The following is an 8102-nucleotide window of genomic DNA, read 5'->3' on the forward strand; positions in this document are numbered from 1 at the left end:
TTATGAACAAGAAACAGGGAAAATGCTGACTTCATCCGCTTTATCCCCACTGACCTCCAGGGGGCAGCAGAGACAGGAAGACCATTCATTAAGGCCAGCAGAGCGTCATCCTCTGTCCAACTGTACTGACTGGTTCACTGATAGAAAACGGAGGACAGGTAGGTTTCTGCTTGCCTGAGTGCCCAGGATTCTGCAGCCATGGCTGCATTTCCCACTTCTGGTGGAGGCATCTCTGGACCTCAGAGAAAACCAGGGGTCTGGGCAAAGAAAGACACAGAGCCTCTAAAACACTCTGTGAACTCTAAGCCCACAGAATGGACCCAAACTGCTACGACTGAAACCCACATCCACCACTTCCAGGGAGTGCCCTTCGGCAGTTACTTCTTTACTTCCTCATTTGTCAAAGGTGAGCAGTAATACTAGCCACCTTACATGACTGATGAGAGGTGAAATGGGTTCACAGTTGTTAATCCTGTAGAAGACTGGCTAGCACAGAGTAAGTGCTTTATTAATGACTGTTCCTGAGTCACACATAACTCCAAACCATTTCTGGAAAATGCTAGATTCTGGCTAGTATTGATTTTTAAAAGTTTTCATTTGGGTTGGTCCCAGGCAGATCTTTTAAAAATTATTAATAATACCTAACAGGCACTTTGAATTGTTAATTTGAATAAATCAGTGTCAGGTTAACGAGATTTAGACGAGGCTATAAACACAAATATACAGAACATGTTTCTGACAGATACATACCTGGTCCTTTGGCAAATCAAATAGTCTATTTAATACCGAGTTATATATGTGTCATAATCTGGTGACGTAACAGTACAGAATCCTGCTTGCCAATGCAAGAGCCACAGGTTCAATCCCTGGGTCAGGAAGATCCCCTGGAGGAGGGCATGGCAACCCATTCCAGGATTCTTGCCTAGAGAATCCCATGGATAGAGGAGCCGGGTGGGCTTTGGTCCTTGGGGTCGTAAAAGTCAGACACGACTTAGTGACTAAACAATGTTGACAATAGAGATACACAACTGCCAATTTTGAAAACTATATAATAAAATATTGTTAATACTAAAACCACATTAGACATAATGTTTCTTGAAGGGTCAGGGTCTGTTGTGAATTGGAGATATTTGGTAGGTTGGTCACATGGACCACAGCTTTGTCTAACTCAATGAAACTATGAGCCATGCCATGTAGGGCCACCCAAGACGGATGTTCTGGAGTGTTCTGACAAAATGTGGTCCACTGGAGATGGGAAAGGCAAACCACTTCAGTATTCTTGCCTTGAGAACCCCATGAACAGTGTGAAAAAGCAAAAAGACAGGACACTGAAAGATGAACTCCCCAAGACAGTAGGTGCCCAATATGCTACTGGAGAACAGTGGAGAAATAACTCCAGAAAGAATGAAGATCTTCATAACCTAGATAACCAACTGGTGTGATCACTCACCTAGAGCCAGACATCCTGGAATGTGAAGTCAAGTGGGCCCTAGAAGGCATCACTAAGAACAAAGCTAGTGGAGGTGATGGAATTCCAGCTGAGCTATTTCAAATCCTAAAAGATGATGCTGTGAAAGTGCTGCACTCAATATGCCAGCAAACTTGGAAAGCTCAGCAGTGGCCACAGGACTGGAAAAGGTCAGTTTTCATCCCAATCCCAAGAAAGGCAATGCCAAAGGATGTTCAAACTACCACACAATTGCACTCATCTCACACGCTAGCAAAGTAATGCCCAAAATTCTCCAAGCCAGGCTTCAAACAGTATGTGAACCATGAACCTACAGGTGTTCAAGGTGGATTTAGAAAAGCCAGAGGAACCAGAGATCAAATCACCAACATCCGTTGGATCATCAAAAAAGCAAGAGAGTTCCAAAAAAACATCTACTGCTGCTTTATTGACTACGTCAAAGCCTCTGTGTGGATCACAACAAATTGTGGAAAATTCTTCAAGAGATGGGAATACCAGACCACTTGACCTCCTGAGAAATCTGTATCCAAGTCAAGAAGCAACAGTTAGAACTGGACATGGAACAACAGACTGGTTCCAAATCGGGAAAGGTGTATGTCAAGGCTGTATATTGTCCCCCTGCTTATTTAACTTCTATGCAGAGTACATCATGTGAAATGCTGGGCTGGATGAAGCACAAGCTGGAATCAAGATTGCCAGGAGAAATATCAATAACCTCAGATATGCAGATGACACCACCTTTACGGCAGAAAGTGAAGAAGGACTAAAGAGCCTCTTGATGAAAGTGAAAGAGGAGAGTGAAAAAGCTGCCTTGAAACTCAACATTCAGAAAACAAAAATCATGGCATCAGGTCCCATCACTTCATGGGAAATAGATGGGGAAACAATGGAAACAGTGTCAGACTTTATTTTTGGGGGCTCCAAAATTACTGCAGATGTTGACTGCAGCCATGAAATTAAAAGACACTTGCTCCTTGGAAGAAAAGCTATGACTAACCTAGATAGCATATTAAAAAGCAGAGACATTACTTTGCCAACAAAGGTCCGTCTAGTCAAAGCTATGGTTTTTCAAGTAGTCAGGTATGGATGTGAGAGTTGGACTATAAAGAAAGCTGAAGCCAAAGAATTGATGCTTTTGAACTTTGGTGTTGGAGAAGACTCTTTTTGAAAGTCCCTTGGACTTTTTTCTCTTGCCTGGAGAATTCCATGGAGAGAGAGGCCTGGAGGGCTGCAGCCCATGGGGTCGCAAAGAGTCAGACACGAAGGAGCGACCAACGCGTTCCCTTTTTCTTCGTGTCTAAAATCACCCAGCAGTGACTCAAGTCTTCTGGAGGGATAATTTTTCTGAACAACTGCTAAGTTTACTTTTTTAAAAAATATTCTCCCAAAGTCTTTATTGAATTTGTTATGATATTGCTTCTATTTTATGTTTTGGTTTTTTGGCCACAAGGCATGTGGGATCTTGGCTCCCTGATGAGGGATCAAACCCGAAACCCCCGCATTGGGAGGTGAAGGGGTAACCACTGGAACACCAGGGGAGTCCCCCTAAATTTACTTTTGGTTGAGTCCAGTAGCTTTGCCTGTGGGATATATGGAACTCTTGACAAACCCTGAAACCAAGCAAACTCTCAGAAACCAATTAGTAAATAAACTCCATTGTCATTTAAGAAAAAACCCTCTACCCTTGCTATTCACCCTTCACACTGAGATAGTAAATGATACTGTGGGAACAATGAAGCGTATCACTGAGAAGAACATCAGCAAAAGGCAAAATTGCCTCTTCCAAGACTCCTCTGCCCTCTGAGATTGGAATTTGGGGAGGATGCATTCGGAAATGATTTTTCCCCCAGTAATGACAACACTCAGTACCACATAAGAAATGAAATTGAAGCATTGATCTTATTCTTCAAATACAGGATAGCTTCAATATTAAAATTAACATATAAATTTAGCATCCATCTTATTTTCAACTCACTTCTGCTGAGTAAATGCACATATAAAGAATGAATCACTGAAACAGTGTGCAATGAAATCAAGTTCATTTTTCAAATATGTCAGTTCAAATGCAGCCAGTGCCTGTTTTCTGGGCACCCAACAAATGTTCCCAAGATGCCCCCCCCCATCACCTCCCACCAGCCCAGCCACAGGGCAACCTGGGGACCTTGGAAGATGAGTCCCTGAAGAACAGACCCCATAAATTACGACTGCACTGCACACCCTTGTCCTCTGGTCCTGTTCTTTTTATAAAGTTTCAATGTTCTTGGGCTCTTAGAAGCCGGCCAGCTAATGGTAAGAGCTGAGACCAGAAGTCCAGAATTACCGCTCCCCTGCCCTGGTACCTGCCGCCTTCTCAGGTTGCTCTCTATCTCAACCACGTTCATGCCCCTAGCTAACAAATGCCTTGCTTCTCAAGACGTTCGTGAAACTACTTTCATTTTTCCCATTATCAAGTGTGGAGATGATATAGATGTAATAAGAAATGCTTCTACATTTCATTGTGTATTTCCTGCAATCTAGCCCAGATGTGATAGCAACTTTAAACCAGGTTTGGGAATAAGCAGTTGATATTCATTTACAATGAACTTCTATTTCTACATATTGTTTCTGGAGATTCCACTGTGGAATTATGAAAGTATACCGCAAATTACTATATTAGTTTTTTTCCTGCAGTAGGACTGCCACGTTTGTGAGTCTATTTCATTTACTGTAAATCTTATTCACTTCCTCACTGAAAAAAACTCAGTTAAGAGCAAAATCTCCTTTGAAAAATGTAATGTTTTATACTCAGATTATATTATCACCTATAATGTTAACCATGGACAGAAGAATAAAATCAAGTGAAATGTTGCTTCTTAAAAGTACAAAAAATAAATAAAAACAAGAAACAGAAAAAAAAAAAAGGCATTGGTATTTCACCACAGTGAGATATCACCTTATACCTGTTAGAATGGCTATTACCAAAAAGACAGGAGATAAGTGCTGGTGAGGATGTGGAGAAAAGGGAGCCCTCATGCACTTTCAAAAACCTAAAATAGAACTACGTTCAGTTCAGTCGCTCAGTCATGTCCGACTCTTTGTAAACCCAAGAACCACAGCACACCAGGCCTCCCTGTCCATCACCAACTCCCGGAGTCCACCCAAACCCACGTCCATCGAGTCAGTGATGCCATCCAGCCATCTCATCCTCTGTCGTCCCCTTCTCCTCCTGCCCTCAATCTTTCCCAGCATCAGGATCTTTTCAAATGAGTCAGCTCTTCGCATCAAATGGCGTAAGTATTGGAGTTTCAGCTTCAACATCAGTCCTTCCCATGAACATCCAGGACTGATCTCCTTTAGGATTGACTGGTTGGATCTCCTTGCAGTCCAACGGACTCTCAAGAGTCTTCTCCAACAAATTCCACTTCTGGGAATCTATCTGAGGGCAATGAAAACACTGTCTCAGAGGTAATCTGCACTCTATGTACCCAGCAGTATTATTCACAAGATATGGAAACAACCTGTCTCCACCCATGGATGAATTGATAAAAAAAAAAAATGGTACATCCTAAGTGAAATAAGCCAGTCACAAACAGACAAGTACTATATGATCTTACTTGTACATGGAATCTAAAAAAAGCCACTTATAGAAATAGGGGGCTCCCTAGGTCGCGCTAGTGATAAAGAATTCGTCTGCCAATGCAGGAGACTAGGGTTTGATTGATGAATTGGGAAGATCCCTTGGAGTAGGAAGTGGCACCCCACTCCAGTATTCTTGCCCAGAAAATTCCATGGACAGAGGAGAGTGGTGGGCTATACAGTCCACGGGGATGCAGTGTCAGATACGACTAAGAGAGTGAGCACACGCACACAAAAATGAGAGTAAGCTTGCGGTCACCAGAGGCTGAGAGTGAGGGAAACAGGAGATGTCGATCTAAGTGTACAAACTTCCAATTATAAGATGAGTGCGTTCTGGGGATCTGATGTACGGCATGGCAATTACAGTAAACAATACTATATTGTATACTTGAAGGTTGCTAAGGGAACAGATTTTAAATACTCTCACCACAAAAAAGGTAATTAAGTGATGGATGTGTTCACTGATCTTATTATGGTAATCATTTTGCAACAGATACATATGTCAAATCATCACACTGTACAACTTAAATGATGCTACATGCCCATTATACCTCAAAAAAGCTGGGGAAGGTTTATGAATATTTATTAGAACTCAAAGCTCCAGGGCAAAACCTATTTCTAGGTGTCACTATTAAGCCAGGAATCATGGAACAACTTAAAAATTGGCAAAACTCCCCTTAGGGGAAAGGGTAGCATGTTTATGCTAATATCTGGTCCTTATTTCCAGAAACAGGCATTTCTGATCCCAAAGGTGCACTCAATCTAATCATTAACACTGACCCTGAAGTTAACTTGAACTATCTCTAGGGTATGAGCTAAAGAAGACTGCATGCATGCACAGTGAAGTTTACTCTTGCGTAGGAAAGTAGGGAGGAGTGGAAGGGGGGTTTCGAAATCCCCACCATCAGAGTTCACATCCCTTAGCTCTTTTGCTATTACTCGACATAGGTCTAAGAAAGGAACCCAAGGATGTGATGCAGAGTGAGGTGGTTCTCAAATCCCAGTGAGTTTAAGAATTCCCTGGAGAGGATGGTAAAAATGCAGGAGCTCAGGCCACAGGGGTTGTGAACTCAGCAAGTGGAGCCCAGGAATCTAAACTAGAAATCAAGCACTGGGTGCCTGGACCACACTCTGAGACTAACTGCGCAGGACACCATGACAACTCACCCACCCTCACATCACAGCTGAACAAAGCATTTACCCTAAGACCAGCAGGTCCTCATTAGCAAGAGAGGCACTGTGGTTAATATGAGATAATTCTCTGTAAGCCTGGCCTGATTCAACCACAAGTGTACAGCCAAGTACCCAGATATTTCTTCTGTGTGATGATGGGATTTAACTAGCAGTTGAATGATGCTGTTTTTCACTTTTCATCCAGATGTTGATTTTCCTGTGAAGGATTAACTGAGCGCCCATGAGCAGAAGCAACCCACTCCAGTACTCTTGCCTGGAAAATCCCATGGACGGAGGAGCCTGGTAGGCTGCAGTCCATGGGGTCGCTAGGAGTCGGACACGACTGAGCAACTTCACTTTCACTTTTCACTTTCATGCATTGGAGAAGGAAATGGCAACCCACTCCAGTGTTCTTGCCTGGAGAATCCCAGGGACAGGGGAGCCTGGTGGGCTGACGTCTATGGGGTCGCACAGAGTCGGACACGACTGAAGCAACTTAGCAGCAGCAGCAGCAACATGAGCAGAAGAGTGTTCATTTCCCTTGATTCTACTCGCCATCATGGCAGGATGGTCTCAGAGCTGAGCTGGAATCTAAAAGGTTTTGCCACTTTTACCAGAGGGGCCTTAGCTGTCAGAACTGCAGGAGAAGCAAAACTGAACACAGGAATCAGGGCATGGGATCTTTACTATCGATTTCCCCTCTGACTCCTGACTACACTTACCGCGCCAAAGTAAGCTATTTCTTGCTTCAGAAGATTATGCTGAGGATCAAACATACCTGTAGTAGCCCAGGAATGAGCTGCCTTATAGTTAATTCCATACTGCTGGCCATTGGAAAAAGAAGGCAAGGACTCTGATAAACTGTGGGCAAAATCAAACCGTCAGGATATGGTATCTTAAGCCAAGTTTTGTCAACCCAGGTCACTCAACCTGAAGATGTGACAGATTTTACAGTACTATCACCTCATATGGGATTTATGATCACTTACTTTGTTAGATAAATGTAGATAAACTTTTGAGATGAAGATACCTCTGAAAATCCAATTATGTTAGGTAGGCTCAGACATTAGCCCATCACTACCATATAAAATGTCCTGGACACGTTTTTAGAATCAGGGGTTATATTATTCTCCTCTCTATCCCTCACTTCCTTCATTTATGTAAATATTAGTATTTCAATATAACCTTAACCTAGAGGGGTGGGATAGGAAGGGGGGAGGGAGGCTCAAGAGGAAGGGGATATATATATACACACACACAAAACTGACTGGTGGTGTGTACAGCCTAAACCAACACAATTTTATAAGGCAATAATCCTTCAAATAAAAAAATAAATATAACCCTAACAACAAATCACACTTACTTCAAAACACCCTGGTACAAAATCATGTCAATTAAATACATATTAGTCCAACTAATATAAGGAGTTTTTCTCAATGATTTCTCATTCCCAACGTGCCCAACAGAAATAAAAACGAGATTGTAAGTATCTTTTTTTCTCCTGGGATCCATGCAAGGATGGTGAGCTGGTGACATTAGCTCCTGTTCCTCATTGAAGAAGCACCTCAGGCCAAGAGGATTTGCCCTTCTCCCTCCAAAACTGAAGATCTCTTCAAGACTTATTCTTGTGCAGGGAGCTCTCTCTCTCTGCACCCTTGTCATGTAGAGGCTTTCATTTATTTTCTTATTTTCTTTCCCTTCCACATTCACAAGTTTATTGTCTAACCTGGACAGTCTGCCTTTCCTCTCCAGCATTCTGAAGAAACAAAACAGTTAAGAAGTGGCTGGTGTGGGCACCACTGTATATTACTGTTTAAAAACCCACTTATAAAAGTACCTGACCAAC

This window comes from Bubalus bubalis, chromosome 3 (genome assembly GCF_019923935.1).
Source record: "Bubalus bubalis isolate 160015118507 breed Murrah chromosome 3, NDDB_SH_1, whole genome shotgun sequence".
Taxonomy (NCBI): Eukaryota; Metazoa; Chordata; class Mammalia; order Artiodactyla; family Bovidae; genus Bubalus; species Bubalus bubalis.